Source organism: Hesperophylax consimilis, chromosome 20, assembly GCF_061612785.1.
Source record: "Hesperophylax consimilis isolate HC1 chromosome 20, BYU_Hcon_1.0, whole genome shotgun sequence".
In the NCBI taxonomy this organism is placed as follows: Eukaryota; Metazoa; Arthropoda; class Insecta; order Trichoptera; family Limnephilidae; genus Hesperophylax; species Hesperophylax consimilis.
Window position 1 is genome coordinate 17,923,093 of NC_142855.1, and position 19,322 is coordinate 17,942,414.

General features: G+C 39.0%; 1 protein-coding gene across 1 annotated transcript in view; it reads right to left on the minus strand.

Annotated features, from left to right (window-relative positions):
* Positions 1-17,746: 17,746 nt before the first annotated feature.
* The window catches only part of LOC149414233 (uncharacterized), a 28,225-nt gene continuing 26,649 nt past the window's right edge, over positions 17,747-19,322 (minus strand). Inside the window, exon 3 of the mRNA XM_089643995.1 lies at positions 17,747-17,856. The gene's annotated coding sequence lies outside the window, so the exon portion shown is untranslated. The remainder of the gene's footprint in view (positions 17,857-19,322) is intronic.

The window sequence follows — 19,322 nt, forward strand, 5'->3', positions numbered from 1 at the left end:
TCTTTCTTAACATACTAATGGACATGTATGGTGGGCATATTAGCTATTGCTAATGTCTTTCTTAACATACTAATGGACATGTATGGTGGGCATATTAGCTATTGCTAATGTCTTTCTTAACATACTAGTGGACATGTATGGTGGGCATATTAGCTATTGCTAATGTCTTTCTTAACATACTAATGGACATGTATGGTGGGCATATTAGCTATTGCTAATGTCTTTCTTAACATACTAATGGACATGTATGGTGGGCATATTAGCTATTGCTAATGTCTTTCTTAACATACTAGTGGACATGTATGGTGGGCATATTAGCTATTGCTAATGTCTTTCTTAACATACTAATGGACATGTATGGTGGGCATATTAGCTATTGCTAATGTCTTTCTTAACATACTAATGGACATGTATGGTGGGCATATTAGCTATTGCTAATGTCTTTCTTAACATACTAATGGACATGTATGGTGGGCATATTAGCTATTGCTAATGTCTTTCTTAACATACTAATGGACATGTATGGTGGGCACATTGGTAATAGCTAATGTCTTTCTTAACATACTACTGGACATGTATGGTGGGCATATTAGCTATTGCTAATGTCTTTCTTAACAAACTAATGGACATGTATGGTGGGCATATTAGCTATTGCTAATGTCTTTCTTAACATACTAATGGACATGTATGGTGGGCATATTAGCTATTGCTAATGTCTTTCTTAACATACTAATGGACATGTATGGTGGGCATATTAGCTATTGCTAATGTCTTTCTTAACATACTAATGGACATGTATGGTGGGCATATTAGCTATTGCTAATGTCTTTCTTAACATACTAATGGACATGTATGGTGGGCATATTAGCTATTGCTAATGTCTTTCTTAACATACTAATGGACATGTATGGTGGGCACATTGGTAATAGCTAATGTCTTTCTTAACATACTACTGGACATGTATGGTGGGCATATTAGCTATTGCTAATGTCTTTCTTAACATACTAATGGACATGTATGGTGGGCATATTAGCTATTGCTAATGTCTTTCTTAACATACTAATGGACATGTATGGTGGGCACATTGGTAATAGCTAATGTCTTTCTTAACATACTACTGGACATGTATGGTGGGCATATTAGCTATTGCTAATGTCTTTCTTCACATACTAATGGACATTGTATGGTGGGCACATTTGTAATAGCTAATGTCTTTCTTAACATACTACTGGACATGTATGGTGGGCATATTAGCTATTGCTAGAGTCTTTCTTAACATACTAATGGACATGTATGGTGGGCACATTGGTAATAGCTAATGTCTTTCTTAACATACTACTGGACATGTATGGTGGGCATATTAGCTATTGCTAATGTCTTTCTTAACATACTAATGGACATGTATGGTGGGCATATTAGCTATTGCTAATGTCTTTCTTAACATACTAATGGACATGTATGGTGGGCATATTAGCTATTGCTAATGTCTTTCTTAACATACTAATGGACATGTATGGTGGGCATATTAGCTATTGCTAATGTCTTTCTTAACATACTAATGGACATGTATGGTGGGCACATTGGTAATAGCTAATGTCTTTCTTAACATACTACTGGACATGTATGGTGGGCATATTAGCTATTGCTAATGTCTTTCTTAACATACTAATGGACATGTATGGTGGGCATATTAGCTATTGCTAATGTCTTTCTTAACATACTAATGGACATGTATGGTGGGCACATTGGTAATAGCTAATGTCTTTCTTAACATACTACTGGACATGTATGGTGGGCATATTAGCTATTGCTAATGTCTTTCTTAACATACTAATGGACATGTATGGTGGGCATATTAGCTATTGCTAATGTCTTTCTTAACATACTAATGGACATGTATGGTGGGCACATTGGTAATAGCTTATGTCTTTCTTAACATACTACTGGACATGTATGGTGGGCATATTAGCTATTGCTAATGTCTTTCTTCACATACTAATGGACATTGTATGGTGGGCACATTTGTAATAGCTAATGTCTTTCTTAACATACTACTGGACATGTATGGTGGGCATATTAGCTATTGCTAGAGTCTTTCTTAACATACTAATGGACATGTATGGTGGGCACATTGGTAATAGCTAATGTCTTTCTTAACATACTACTGGACATGTATGGTGGGCATATTAGCTATTGCTAATGTCTTTCTTAACATACTAATGGACATGTATGGTGGGCATATTAGCTATTGCTAATGTCTTTCTTAACATACTAATGGACATGTATGGTGGGCATATTAGCTATTGCTAATGTCTTTCTTAACATACTAATGGACATGTATGGTGGGCATATTAGCTATTGCTAATGTCTTTCTTAACATACTAATGGACATGTATGGTGGGCACATTGGTAATAGCTAATGTCTTTCTTAACATACTACTGGACATGTATGGTGGGCATATTAGCTATTGCTAATGTCTTTCTTAACATACTAATGGACATGTATGGTGGGCATATTAGCTATTGCTAATGTCTTTCTTAACATACTAATGGACATGTATGGTGGGCACATTGGTAATAGCTAATGTCTTTCTTAACATACTACTGGACATGTATGGTGGGCATATTAGCTATTGCTAATGTCTTTCTTAACATACTAATGGACATGTATGGTCGGCACATTGGTAATAGCTAATGTCTTTCTTAACATACTACTGGACATGTATGGTGGGCATATTAGCTATTGCTAATGTCTTTCTTAACATACTAATGGACATGGATGGTGGGCACATTGGTAAAAGCTAATGTCTTTCTTAACATACGAGTGGACATTGTATGGTGGGCACATTTGTAATAGCTAATGTCTTTCTTAACATACTACTGGACATGTATGGTGGGCATATTAGCTATTGCTAGAGTCTTTCTTAACATACTAATGGACATGTATGGTGGGCACATTGGTAATAGCTAATGTCTTTCTTAACATACTACTGGACATGTATGGTGGGCATATTAGCTATTGCTAATGTCTTTCTTAACATACTAATGGACATGTATGGTGGGCATATTAGCTATTGCTAATGTCTTTCTTAACATACTAATGGACATGTATGGTGGGCATATTAGCTATTGCTAATGTCTTTCTAAACATACTAATGGACATGTATGGTGGGCATATTAGCTATTGCTAATGTCTTTCTTAACATACTAATGGACATGTATGGTGGGCATATTAGCTATTGCTAATGTCTTTCTTAACAAACTAATGGACATGTATGGTGGGCATATTAGCTATTGCTAATGTCTTTCTTAACATACTAATGGACATGTATGGTGGGCATATTAGCTATTGCTAATGTCTTTCTTAACATACTAATGGACATGTATGGTGGGCATATTAGCTATTGCTAATGTCTTTCTTAACATACTAATGGACATGTATGGTGGGCATATTAGCTATTGCTAATGTCTTTCTTAACATACTAATGGACATGTATGGTGGGCATATTAGCTATTGCTAATGTCTTTCTTAACATACTAATGGACATGTATGGTGGGCACATTGGTAATAGCTAATGTCTTTCTTAACATACTACTGGACATGTATGGTGGGCATATTAGCTATTGCTAATGTCTTTCTTAACATACTAATGGACATGTATGGTGGGCATATTAGCTATTGCTAATGTCTTTCTTAACATACTAATGGACATGTATGGTGGGCATATTAGCTATTGCTAATGTCTTTCTTAACATACTAATGGACATGTATGGTGGGCATATTAGCTATTGCTAATGTCTTTCTTAACATACTAATGGACATGTATGGTGGGCACATTGGTAATAGCTAATGTCTTTCTTAACATACTACTGGACATGTATGGTGGGCATATTAGCTATTGCTAATGTCTTTCTTAACATACTAATGGACATGTATGGTGGGCACATTGGTAATAGCTAATGTCTTTCTTAACATACTACTGGACATGTATGGTGGGCATATAAGCTATTGCTAATGTCTTTCTTAATATACTAATGGACATGTATGGTGGGCATATTAGCTATTGCTAATGTCTTTCTTAACATACTAATGGACATGTATGGTGGGCACATTGGTAATAGCTAATGTCTTTCTTAACATACTACTGGACATGTATGGTGGGCATATTAGCTATTGCTTATGTCTTTCTTAACATACTAATGGACATGTATGGTGGGCATATTAGCTATTGCTAATGTCTTTCTTAACATACTAATGGACATGTATGGTGGGCACATTGGTAATAGCTAATGTCTTTCTTAAACTACTACTGGACATGTATGGTGGGCATATTAGCTATTGCTAATGTCTTTCTTAACATACTAATGGACATGTATGGTGGGCACATTGGTAATAGCTAATGTCTTTCTTAACATACTACTGGACATGTATGGTGGGCATATTAGCTATTGCTAATGTCTTTCTTAACATACTAATGGACATGTATGGTGGGCATATTAGCTATTGCTAATGTCTTTCTTAACATACTAATGGACATGTATGGTGGGCACATTGGTAATTGCTAATGTCTTTCTTAACATACTACTGGACATGTATGGTGGGCATATTAGCTATTGCTAATGTCTTTCTTCACATACTAATGGACATTGTATGGTGGGCACATTGGTAATAGCTAAGGTCTTTCTTAACATACTACTGGACATGTATGGTGGGCATATTAGCTATTGCTAGAGTCTTTCTTAACATACTAATGGACATGTATGGTGGGCACATTGGTAATAGCTAATGTCTTTCTTAACATACTACTGGACATGTATGGTGGGCATATTAGCTATTGCTAATGTCTTTCTTAACATACTAATGGACATGTATGGTGGGCATATTAGCTATTGCTAATGTCTTTCTTAACATACTAATGGACATGTATGGTGGGCATATTAGCTATTGCTAATGTCTTTCTTAACATACTAATGGACATGTATGGTGGGCATATTAGCTATTGCTAATGTCTTTCTTAACATACTAATGGACATGTATGGTGGGCACATTGGTAATAGCTAATGTCTTTCTTAACATACTACTGGACATGTATGGTGGGCATATTAGCTATTGCTAATGTCTTTCTTAACATACTAATGGACATGTATGGTGGGCATATTAGCTATTGCTAATGTCTTTCTTAACATACTAATGGACATGTATGGTGGGCACATTGGTAATAGCTAATGTCTTTCTTAACATACTACTGGACATGTATGGTGGGCATATTAGCTATTGCTAATGTCTTTCTTCACATACTAATGGACATTGTATGGTGGGCACATTTGTAATAGCTAATGTCTTTCTTAACATACTACTGGACATGTATGGTGGGCATATTAGCTATTGCTAGAGTCTTTCTTAACATACTAATGGACATGTATGGTGGGCACATTGGTAATAGCTAATGTCTTTCTTAACATACTACTGGACATGTATGGTGGGCATATTAGCTATTGCTAATGTCTTTCTTAACATACTAATGGACATGTATGGTGGGCATATTAGCTATTGCTAATGTCTTTCTTAACATACTAATGGACATGTATGGTGGGCATATTAGCTATTGCTAATGTCTTTCTTAACATACTAATGGACATGTATGGTGGGCATATTAGCTATTGCTAATGTCTTTCTTAACATACTAATGGACATGTATGGTGGGCACATTGGTAATAGCTAATGTCTTTCTTAACATACTACTGGACATGTATGGTGGGCATATTAGCTATTGCTAATGTCTTTCTTAACATACTAATGGACATGTATGGTGGGCATATTAGCTATTGCTAATGTCTTTCTTAACATACTAATGGACATGTATGGTGGGCACATTGGTAATAGCTAATGTCTTTCTTAACATACTACTGGACATGTATGGTGGGCATATTAGCTATTGCTAATGTCTTTCTTAACATACTAATGGACATGTATGGTGGGCATATTAGCTATTGCTAATGTCTTTCTTAACATACTAATGGACATGTATGGTGGGCACATTGGTAATAGCTTATGTCTTTCTTAACATACTACTGGACATGTATGGTGGGCATATTAGCTATTGCTAATGTCTTTCTTCACATACTAATGGACATTGTATGGTGGGCACATTTGTAATAGCTAATGTCTTTCTTAACATACTACTGGACATGTATGGTGGGCATATTAGCTATTGCTAGAGTCTTTCTTAACATACTAATGGACATGTATGGTGGGCACATTGGTAATAGCTAATGTCTTTCTTAACATACTACTGGACATGTATGGTGGGCATATTAGCTATTGCTAATGTCTTTCTTAACATACTAATGGACATGTATGGTGGGCATATTAGCTATTGCTAATGTCTTTCTTAACATACTAATGGACATGTATGGTGGGCATATTAGCTATTGCTAATGTCTTTCTTAACATACTAATGGACATGTATGGTGGGCATATTAGCTATTGCTAATGTCTTTCTTAACATACTAATGGACATGTATGGTGGGCACATTGGTAATAGCTAATGTCTTTCTTAACATACTACTGGACATGTATGGTGGGCATATTAGCTATTGCTAATGTCTTTCTTAACATACTAATGGACATGTATGGTGGGCATATTAGCTATTGCTAATGTCTTTCTTAACATACTAATGGACATGTATGGTGGGCACATTGGTAATAGCTAATGTCTTTCTTAACATACTACTGGACATGTATGGTGGGCATATTAGCTATTGCTAATGTCTTTCTTAACATACTAATGGACATGTATGGTCGGCACATTGGTAATAGCTAATGTCTTTCTTAACATACTACTGGACATGTATGGTGGGCATATTAGCTATTGCTAATGTCTTTCTTAACATACTAATGGACATGGATGGTGGGCACATTGGTAAAAGCTAATGTCTTTCTTAACATACGAGTGGACATTGTATGGTGGGCACATTTGTAATAGCTAATGTCTTTCTTAACATACTACTGGACATGTATGGTGGGCATATTAGCTATTGCTAGAGTCTTTCTTAACATACTAATGGACATGTATGGTGGGCACATTGGTAATAGCTAATGTCTTTCTTAACATACTACTGGACATGTATGGTGGGCATATTAGCTATTGCTAATGTCTTTCTTAACATACTAATGGACATGTATGGTGGGCATATTAGCTATTGCTAATGTCTTTCTTAACATACTAATGGACATGTATGGTGGGCATATTAGCTATTGCTAATGTCTTTCTTAACATACTAATGGACATGTATGGTGGGCATATTAGCTATTGCTAATGTCTTTCTTAACATACTAATGGACATGTATGGTGGGCACATTGGTAATAGCTAATGTCTTTCTTAACATACTACTGGACATGTATGGTGGGCATATTAGCTATTGCTAATGTCTTTCTTAACATACTAATGGACATGTATGGTGGGCATATTAGCTATTGCTAATGTCTTTCTTAACATACTAATGGACATGTATGGTGGGCATATTAGCTATTGCTAATGTCTTTCTTAACATACTAATGGACATGTATGGTGGGCATATTAGCTATTGCTAATGTCTTTCTTAACATACTAATGGACATGTATGGTGGGCACATTGGTAATAGCTAATGTCTTTCTTAACATACTACTGGACATGTATGGTGGGCATATTAGCTATTGCTAATGTCTTTCTTAACATACTAATGGACATGTATGGTGGGCATATTAGCTATTGCTAATGTCTTTCTTAACATACTAATGGACATGTATGGTGGGCATATTAGCTATTGCTAATGTCTTTCTTAACATACTAATGGACATGTATGGTGGGCATATTAGCTATTGCTAATGTCTTTCTTAACATACTAATGGACATGTATGGTGGGCACATTGGTAATAGCTAATGTCTTTCTTAACATACTACTGGACATGTATGGTGGGCATATTAGCTATTGCTAATTTCTTTCTTAACATACTAATGGACATGTATGGTGGGCATATTAGCTATTGCTAATGTCTTTCTTAACATACTAATGGACATGTATGGTAGGCATATTAGCTATTGCTAATGTCTTTCTTAACATACTTATGGACATGTATGGTGGGCATATTAGCTATTGCTAATGTCTTTCTTAACATACTAATGGACATGTATGGTGGGCACATTGGTAATAGATAATGTCTTTCTTAACATACTACTGGACATGTATGGTGGGCATATTAGCTATTGCTAATGTCTTTCTTAACATACTAATGGACATGTATGGTGGGCACATTGGTAATAGCTAATGTCTTTCTTAACATACTACTGGACATGTATGGTGGGCATATTAGCTATTGCTTATGTCTTTCTTAACATACTAATGGACATGTATGGTGGGCATATTAGCTATTGCTAATGTCTTTCTTAACATACTAATGGACATGTATGGTGGGCACATTGGTAATAGCTAATGTCTTTCTTAACATACTACTGGACATGTATGGTGGGCATATTAGCTATTGCTAATGTCTTTCTTAACATACTAATGGACATGTATGGTGGGCACATTGGTAATAGCTAATGTCTTTCTTAACATACTACTGGACATGAATGGTGGGCATATTAGCTATTGCTAATGTCTTTCTTAACATACTAATGGACATGTATGGTGGGCATATTAGCTATTGCTAATGTCTTTCTTAACATACTAATGGACATGTATGGTGGGCATATTAGCTATTGCTCATGTCTTTCTTAACATACTAATGGACATGTATGGTGGGCACATTGGTAATAGCTAATGTCTTTCTTAACATACTACTGGACATGTATGGTGGGCATATTAGCTATGGCTAATGTCTTTCTTAACATACTAATGGACATGTATGGTGGGCACATTGGTAATAGCTAATGTCTTTCTTAACATACTACTGGACATGTATGGTGGGCATATTAGCTATTGCTAATGTCTTTCTTAACATACTAATGGACATGTATGGTGGGCATATTAGCTATTGCTAATGTCTTTCTTAACATACTAATGGACATGTATGGTGGGCACATTGGTAATAGCTAATGTCTTTCTTAACATACTACTGGACATGTATGGTGGGCATATTAGCTATTGCTAATGTCTTTCTTAACATACTAATGGACATGTATGGTGGGCACATTGGTAATAGCTAATGTCTTTCTTAACATACTACTGGACATGTATGGTGGGCATATTAGCTATTGCTAATGTCTTTCTTAACATACTAATGGACATGTATGGTGGGCACATTGGTAATTGCTAATGTCTTTCTTAACATACTACTGGACATGTATGGTGGGCATATTAGCTATTGCTAATGTCTTTCTTAACATACTAATGGACACGTATGGTTGGCACATTGGTAAAAGCTAATGTCTTTCTTAACATACTAGTGGACATGTATGGTGGGCATATTAGCTTTTGCTAATGTCTTTCTTAACATACTAATGGACATGTATGGTGGGCACATTGGTAATAGCTAATGTCTTTCTTAACATACTACTGGACATGTATGGTGGGCATATTAGCTATTGCTAATATCTTTCTTAACATACTAATGAACATGTATGGTGGGCACATTGGTAATAGCTAATGTCTTTCTTAACATACTACTGGACATGTATGGTGGGCATATTAGCTATTGCTAATGTCTTTCTTAACATACTAATGGACATGTATGGTGGGCACATTGGTAATAGCTAATGTCTTTCTTAACATACTACTGGACATGTATGGTGGGCACATTAGCTATTGCTAATGTCTTTCTTAACATACTATCGGACATATATTATAGTGGGCACATTAGCTATTGCTAATGTCTTTCTTAACATACTATCGGACATATATTATAGTGGGCACATTAGCTATTGCTAATGTCTTTCTTAACATACTATCGGACATATATTATAGTGGGCACATTAGCTATTGCTAATGTCTTTCTTAACATACTATCGGACATATATTATAGTGGGCACATTAGCTATTGCTAATGTCTTTCTTAACATACTATCGGACATATATTATAGTGGGCACATTAGCTATTGCTAATGTCTTTCTTAACATACTATCGGACATATATTATAGTGGGCACATTAGCTATTGCTAATGTCTTTCTTAACATACTATCGGACATATATTATAGTGGGCACATTAGCTATTGCTAATGTCTTTCTTAACATACTATCGGACATATATTATAGTGGGCACATTAGCTATTGCTAATGTCTTTCTTAACATACTATCGGACATATATTATAGTGGGCACATTAGCTATTGCTAATGTCTTTCTTAACATACTAGCGGACATATATTATAGTGGGCACATTAGCTATTGCTAATATCTTTCTTAACATACTAGCGGACATATATTATAGTGGGCACATTAGCTATTGCTAATATCTTTCTTAACATACTAGCGGACATATATTATAGTGGGCACATTAGCTATTGCTAATGTCTTTCTTAACATACTAGCGGACATATATTATAGTGGGCACATTAGCTATTGCTAATGTCTTTCTTAACATACTAGCGGACATATATTATAGTGGGCACATTAGCTATTGCTAATGTCTTTCTTAACATACTAGCGGACATATATTATAGTGGGCACATTAGCTATTGCTAATGTCTTTCTTAACATACTAGCGGACATATATTATAGTGGGCACATTAGCTATTGCTAATATCTTTCTTAACATACTAGCGGACATATATTATAGTGGGCACATTAGCTATTGCTAATGTCTTTCTTAACATACTAGCGGACATATATTATAGTGGGCACATTAGCTATTGCTAATGTCTTTCTTAACATACTAGCGGACATATATTATAGTGGGCACATTAGCTATTGCTAATGTCTTTCTTAACATACTAGCGGACATATATTATAGTGGGCACATTAGCTATTGCTAATGTCTTTCTTAACATACTAGCGGACATATATTATAGTGGGCACATTAGCTATTGCTAATGTCTTTCTTAACATACTAGCGGACATATATTATAGTGGGCACATTAGCTATTGCTAATGTCTTTCTTGGCCATCTCCGACTTCTTCCACCATTTGAATGGTTTGAACTTTTTTTCTCTTTATATACTCCCACGCCGCTTTTACATTTGGGTACATTGAAATATAATTTTGTACAATAGTTGCAAAAATAATTTCTTACATTACAGTTTACAATTGGATAAAATAAAAATTATTATAAACTGAAACTATCAGAAATAATATCTTGACAAATATTCATTGAACAGTTTATATTATTGACATGATGCCAAGTTTGAATTTGGGTAGTGAATCCGAAAAAATGTTAATGTTAGAGAGTTTAGATAAATATTATTTAGAGTATGAAGAGCTCGGTTAATTGGCGTATTAGATATTGCATTTGTTTTATAATTATGCGTGTGAAATAGCACTGTATGTCGTGTACGTCTCAAAGGTATGTTAAAGTTAATAAGGGACAGAATTTCGGTACAGTGAATATTATTGTTAAAATTTCTATGTATAAATGTTAAGTCAGCTACAACTCGCCTTTGCTGCAAAGTTTCAAATGTACATTCAAAATTATTGTTGAATTTGGGGGTAAGATATTTGATAAATTTGTTTTGAGTACTTTCCATACCATCTACATATGTAAAGTTTATATTTTGGATTCCAAATTGGCGATGCATATTCCAGTGTACTTCATAAGATTACGATTGTACGTGGATTACTGAATACTTACACATAGCAAGAGTAAATGTGCTTATTAAATATAAGTTTGCTATCAAGGTAAACACAGATATCTTTAGATTCCGTTTTAGAGATGACAGACGTTGATATGTACACTCTTAACTTTGCAATACTTGCAAAGCCTTATTAGGTTACTTTGTAACGCTTCACAGTCAGAGAAATAACGAATAATTTTGAATATTTTCATGTCATCATTGTATGAAGATTTTCATAAAATTGCAGTTTTGCCGTCTTCGGCTACAACAACATCAATAATGCTATTTTTGTAATAATATCATTCTAGTACATGCAATTGTCACGAGCCGCCACTGGAAGTAGGTCGAGCTTTTTCAAAAGAATTGAGTTTATTACGCGATCAAACGTATTATCAAATCGAATCATTGGTATATTCATTTACTAAACTATGTAGGCGAGGAATTGGCAAGTTTGCTGCATAATTTGTTTTTGAATAGTGATATTAAAATAGGTACTTTTGCCAAGTGTGTTAAGTTGACCAGACTCGAAGTTCACAATACAAAAACAGCAGGTCTGGATGGACATGCTTGGATTACAATCCAGAACTTGACGGGATTGTCGGGATGAGGTCGATATGCAAGTGGCACTTTTAGGATCAGGATGCCAGTTTGCTTGGACAGCCTCCGGGGTCGAGGGGCAAGGCTCTTGACTAGCAATCCGTGGGTTGCGGATTCAAATCCTGGAAAATTGTGTTTATTCACAATTTCAAATTGGTAATAGTATATTTTTTACGGCACGTTCCAGAGTGGAAGTTACTTTCAGTAAGACCACCGTTCAAAATTGAAACGTTGCTTGAAATGGCTTAAACCGACCAACCTTTCTCTTCCCCTTCCCCTCCCCACTATTTTCAGCCTCACAACATACCCCGATTGGGGATACCATAGTGTAACGTCAAAGAATTGTGCAAGTTTGGATTGCCACGGTAGTGCCTGATTATTGTTTTGTTGAGAGTTTTTCGGGTGGCTGCCCTGCGATCGGTTTGAGGGGCGAGCAAAAATTACGCGGGTAGGCAGATTGGGAACAATACGCGGGAGGACGATTCCGCGGTGCGCGTGGCGTTAGGCGAGAAAAAATGGAGATTGAAATTTTGAGAAAAAGATCGCGCGGATACCTTGAACTTATCCTTTGGAGACTTTCCGTTTAAATTTACAAAACACATAACCAACGTTTCGACTCCTGTGTGAGATCGGCCTGTGCTTGTTCGAGTGTTGTGGCTTGAAGAGATGAAAATATACAATCGTTTATTTGGATTAAAAAATGGTTTTATTTGTGAAGCGTAATTCCTTGGAGACTACACTGGATTACCAAGCATGCTGTCGAGGTGACACCAAGATGAATCATCATTGTTCCGTTAAACGTTCAATGGATGCTGTTTAATTGAGGATGGCCTCGCGCACTCCATCAGACGAATCTCTACCCGGCGCAACCTGCTCACCGCTGGCGGACTCTCAAAACACCTTCAGACGTGACAACATGATCAAGGTTCTTTAATGCTTTTACACATTATGTCTTCTTGCCTTAGCCCCATAATAACCCTGGTGATTGACAAGGGTCCATGCTCATCAGACGCTCATCAGACGCTCATCAGACGCTCATCAGACGCTCATCAGGATGACATCGGACGTGACAATAGTACTACTGGCTCCAGACGGTTGGGAGCAGTTGTGACTTGTGTGCGATGTTCACAGGTAATAGGTAAATTTTTATTTATTGAATATTATGTCATCCACTTTCCAAAAATGTGTGTGCCAACTAAAGTTGTTAGAATGCATTGTCATCGACAACAAGTCAATTTGCTGAGTTTCAGCTTGATTGTATGTAGAGAAGTGGGCTTATTTCCACATCATTCATTCAATCAAGAAAACAATATCTAAATTCAAATAGTTATATTTAAAAATACGCTTAAAAGATGGTGGTCAACTTATCGAAGAAATTTTAAAGAGTGCTGAGTGTAGATTTCCTATGAGGGTAGTGAAATTCTAAAATGTGCTGAGTGTGGATTTCCAATGAGGGTAATGAAATTCTTAAGTGTGCTGAGTGTGGATTTCCAATGAGGGTAATGAAATTCTTAAGTGTGCTGAGTGTGGATTTCCAATGAGGGTAATGAAATTCTTAAGTGTGCTGAGTGTGGATATCGAATAAGGGTAATGAAATTCGTCTACTGGTAAAACATGTTTTTTATTTGGTTATTAAAACCAGTATATATATTTATATAGAGATAGAATACTGCTGTGTTGAGTGTGCTGTTCGCCAAGTAATGTCCAGGAACCAGGGCCATAGAAAGAATGTGGCTGCCTCGAGAGCGTTGTTCCATCAAGTGGCGTCCAGGGCCTAAGAATGCCACCGTATCGAATGTGTTCTTCCCGCAAGTAATGTCCAGGAACCAGGGCCACAGAAAGAATGTGGCTGCCTCGAGAGCGTTGTTCCATCAAGTGACGTCCAGGGCCTAAGAATGCCACCGTGTCGAATGTTTTCTTCCCCCAAGTAATGTCCAGGAAACAGGGCCATAGAAAGAATGTGGCTGCCTCGAGAGCGTTGTTCCATCAAGTGGCGTCCAGGGCCTAAGAATGCCACCGTATCGAATGTGTTCTTCCCGCAAGTAATGTCCAGGAACCAGGGCCATAGAAAGAATGTGGCTGCCTCGAGAGCGTTGTTCCATCAAGTGACGTCCAGGGCCTAAGAATGCCACCGTGTCGAATGTTTTCTTCCCCCAAGTAATGTCCAGGAAACAGGGCCATAGAAAGAATGTGGCTGCCTCGAGAGCGTTGTTCCATCAAGTGGCGTCCAGGGCCTAAGGATGCCAATGTGTCGAATGTGTTCTTCCCCCAAGTAATGTCCAGGAACCAGGGCCATAGAATGAATGTGGCTGCCTCGAGAGCGTTGTTCCATCAAGTGGCGTCCAGGGCCTAAGAATGCCACCGTATCGAATGTGTTCTTCCCGCAAGTAATGTCCAGGAACCAGGGCCATAGAAAGAATGTGGCTGCCTCGAGAGCGTTGTTCCATCAAGTGGCGTCCAGGGCCTAAGGATGCCAATGTGTCGAATGTGTTCTTCCCCCAAGTAATGTCCAGGAACCAGGGCCATAGAAAGAATGTGGCTGCCTCGAGAGCGTTGTTCCATCAAGTGGCGTCCAGGGCCTAAGAATGCCACCGTATCGAATGTGTTCTTCCCGCAAGTAATGTCCAGGAACCAGGGCCATAGAAAGAATGTGGCTGCCTCGAGAGCGTTGTTCCATCAAGTGGCGTCCAGGGCCTAAGAATGCCACCGTATCGAATGTGTTCTTCCCGCAAGTAATGTCCAGGAACCAGGGCCATAGAAAGAATGTGGCTGCCTCGAGAGCGTTGTTCCATCAAGTGGCGTCCAGGGCCTAAGAATGCCACCGTATCGAATGTGTTCTTCCCGCAAGTAATGTCCAGGAACCAGGGCCATAGAAAGAATGTGGCTGCTTCGAGAGCGTTGTTCCATCAAGTGACGTCCAGGGCCTAAGAATGCCACCGTGTCGAATGTTTTCTTCCCCCAAGTAATGTCCAGGAAACAGGGCCATAGAAAGAATGTGGCTGCCTCGAGAGCGTTGTTCCATCAAGTGGCGTCCAGGGCCTAAGAATGCCACCGTATCGAATGTGTTCTTCCCGCAAGTAATGTCCAGGAACCAGGGCCATAGAAAGAATGTGGCTGCCTCGAGAGCGTTGTTCCATCAAATGACGTCCAGGGCCTAAGAATGCCACCGTGTCGAATGTTTTCTTCCCCCAAGTAATGTCCAGGAAACAGGGCCATAGAAAGAATGTGGCTGCCTCGAGAGCGTTGTTCCATCAAGTGGCGTCCAGGGCCTAAGGATGCCAATGTGTCGAATGTGTTCTTCCCCCAAGTAATGTCCAGGAACCAGGGCCATAGAATGAATGTGGCTGCCTCGAGAGCGTTGTTCCATCAAGTGGCGTCCAGGGCCTAAGAATGCCACCGTATCGAATGTGTTCTTCCCGCAAGTAATGTCCAGGAACCAGGGCCATAGAAAGAATGTGGCTGCCTCGAGAGCGTTGTTCCATCAAGTGGCGTCCAGGGCCTAAGGATGCCAATGTGTCGAATGTGTTCTTCCCCCAAGTAATGTCCAGGAACCAGGGCCATAGAAAGAATGTGGCTGCCTCGAGAGCGTTGTTCCATCAAGTGGCGTCCAGGGCCTAAGAATGCCACCGTATCGAATGTGTTCTTCCCGCAAGTAATGTCCAGGAACCAGGGCCATAGAAAGAATGTGGCTGCCTCGAGAGCGTTGTTCCATCAAGTGGCGTCCAGGGCCTAAGAATGCCACCGTATCGAATGTGTTCTTCCCGCAAGTAATGTCCAGGAACCAGGGCCATAGAAAGAATGTGGCTGCCTCGAGAGCGTTGTTCCATCAAGTGGCGTCCAGGGCCTAAGAATGCCACCGTATCGAATGTGTTCTTCCCGCAAGTAATGTCCAGGAACCAGGGCCACAGAAAGAATGTGGCTGCCTCGAGAGCGTTGTTCCATCAAGTGACGTCCAGGGCCTAAGAATGCCACCGTGTCGAATGTTTTCTTCCCCCAAGTAATGTCCAGGAAACAGGGCCATAGAAAGAATGTGGCTGCCTCGAGAGCGTTGTTCCATCAAGTGGCGTCCAGGGCCTAAGGATGCCAATGTGTCGAATGTGTTCTTCCCCCAAGTAATGTCCAGGAACCAGGGCCATAGAAAGAATGTGGCTGCCTCGAGAGCGTTGTTCCATCAAGTGGCGTCCAGGGCCTAAGAATGCCACCGTATCGAATGTGTTCTTCCCGCAAGTAATGTCCAGGAACCAGGGCCACAGAAAGAATGTGGCTGCCTCGAGAGCGTTGTTCCATCAAGTGACGTCCAGGGCCTAAGAATGCCACCGTGTCGAATGTTTTCTTCCCCCAAGTAATGTCCAGGAAACAGGGCCATAGAAAGAATGTGGCTGCCTCGAGAGCGTTGTTCCATCAAGTGGCGTCCAGGGCCTAAGGATGCCAATGTGTCGAATGTGTTCTTCCCCCAAGTAATGTCCAGGAACCAGGGCCATAGAAAGAATGTGGCTGCCTCGAGAGCGTTGTTCCATCAAGTGACGTCCAGGGCCTAAGAATGCCACCGTGTCGAATGTTTTCTTCCCCCAAGTAATGTCCAGGAAACAGGGCCATAGAAAGAATGTGGCTGCCTCGAGAGCGTTGTTCCATCAAGTGGCGTCCAGGGCCTAAGGATGCCAATGTGTCGAATGTGTTCTTCCCCCAAGTAATGTCCAGGAACCAGGGCCATAGAAAGAATGTGGCTGCCTCGAGAGCGTTGTTCCATCAAGTGGCGTCCAGGGCCTAAGAATGCCACCGTATCGAATGTGTTCTTCCCGCAAGTAATGTCCAGGAACCAGGGCCACAGAAAGAATGTGGCTGCCTCGAGAGCGTTGTTCCATCAAGTGACGTCCAGGGCCTAAGAATGCCACCGTGTCGAATGTTTTCTTCCCCCAAGTAATGTCCAGGAAACAGGGCCATAGAAAGAATGTGGCTGCCTCGAGAGCGTTGTTCCATCAAGTGGCGTCCAGGGCCTAAGGATGCCAATGTGTCGAATGTGTTCTTCCCCCAAGTAATGTCCAGGAACCAGGGCCATAGAAAGAATGTGGCTGCCTCGAGAGCGTTGTTCCATCAAGTGGCGTCCAGGGCCTAAGAATGCCACCGTATCGAATGTGTTCTTCCCGCAAGTAATGTCCAGGAACCAGGGCCACAGAAAGAATGTGGCTGCCTCGAGAGCGTTGTTCCATCAAGTGACGTCCAGGGCCTAAGAATGCCACCGTGTCGAATGTTTTCTTCCCCCAAGTAATGTCCAGGAAACAGGGCCATAGAAAGAATGTGGCTGCCTCGAGAGCGTTGTTCCATCAAGTGGCGTCCAGGGCCTAAGGATGCCAATGTGTCGAATGTGTTCTTCCCCCAAGTAATGTCCAGGAACCAAGGCCATAGAAAGGATTTGTCTGCTTTATCCCTCAAGTGGTGTCCAGGGCCTAAGATAGAATGCGTAGTGCTAGTGTTAGTGTGTTCTTCCCTCAAGAGATGTCTCGCACAGCATCTGTAACGAATAACAATAGCGGTATCAAGATTAAGTCTATATCCTTCTATTCTTTATTATGGGAGTACGTTTGAGTCAACGGTGAATCTGAGAAAGTTTTTTGCACCGGTGATTAGTTATAAGAAAACTCTTTGCTAGTGTAAATTTTTCTATGGTACTTCACGTTAATTCCCTTCGAGCGGCAAATACATACCTAACAAAGCCTTCCCTCCGGTGACCACAATTGAAACCCAAAAAATAAATTAAGACCACTTATATAGAACCCTCTTAAATGACATTATGTACCTAGAGTAATCCAATACCAATATATGCCAAAATATAATAAAGTACTCTAGTATTTATATATATATATTATGACTTAGAAAGAATCGTGCAGATAAAGCTTTCTACTCTCTCTCTCTCTCTCTCTGGTTTCAATCCTGGGATTGGTTTGCAGCAATTTCATCTAATCTCCTCTTCCATTCTTCCCTGTCTTGTGCGGCTCAAAAGCTTTCTACTACGATAACGAAAATGAAAAAAATTGAAATGTATAGTTCTTCAATAGTAAAATAAACAATTTCCGGTTTTTTTAACTCGTGACGTCACCATATAAAAAATGTGTGATCTACGATTTTCTTTATTTATTTTTAAATATAGCAAAAGCAATGACGTTAGAGTATATATAGATGCGCTGTAGAAATCTCAAAGTGGCAAGCCATGAAAAAACAAGTCAATTGTGGTGCTTTGGATTTCGTAATTTTAGTACTAAACTGCCACGCGTCGCATAAGGTTGTGTGCTATGTATACGTCTAGTAAAATGCCCTCGTGTGTATGAGAAAATGTTTTCTATGCTCGTCAAAAACTAGCATAATCCAAGAATGAGATTTTATTGTAAATACACACAAGATTTTCAGCGCCATTAGAGAAAGTGAGATAGCGAACGTGGCAACATGTAAGTATAAGAAGTACAACCTAATAACAGTAGCTCATAAAGTATTCCGTGTTCTTCTAATAGTGTAAGCGAATAAGCATATGTTGTTATCTTAGTCACACCCGTGATGTATAATGTAGTATTCACATATTCTTTGAATGTCTATCTTTGTCATACACGAAGGAGCCTGTGAGGTCCCAAAAGATTACTTTTTGTATCAACTCAGTACGAAACTGAGACTGCCTCGTGACATAGTCATTACATATATGTATTTCTTTTAGTCTTAAAGTGAAATGTATGATCTGAGCAGTGTTAAAAAGAGAAAAAACCACGCTTTATATTCAAATCTAAAAGCTTTCCACACACACAAGTTGGTACATTTTTAATTCATTATTTTTATATGAATTAAAAAAGAAATGAAGTGGCAGTAACCTTTATAACGAGTCTGCGTAATATATGAATAATAAATTTGTTTTTTAGTTTCACATAAAGTGAATGAGTTAAAAACATGCTTTTTTGAAAAACAGTGCCATCTGTTGGACGTAAAAGCAAAATG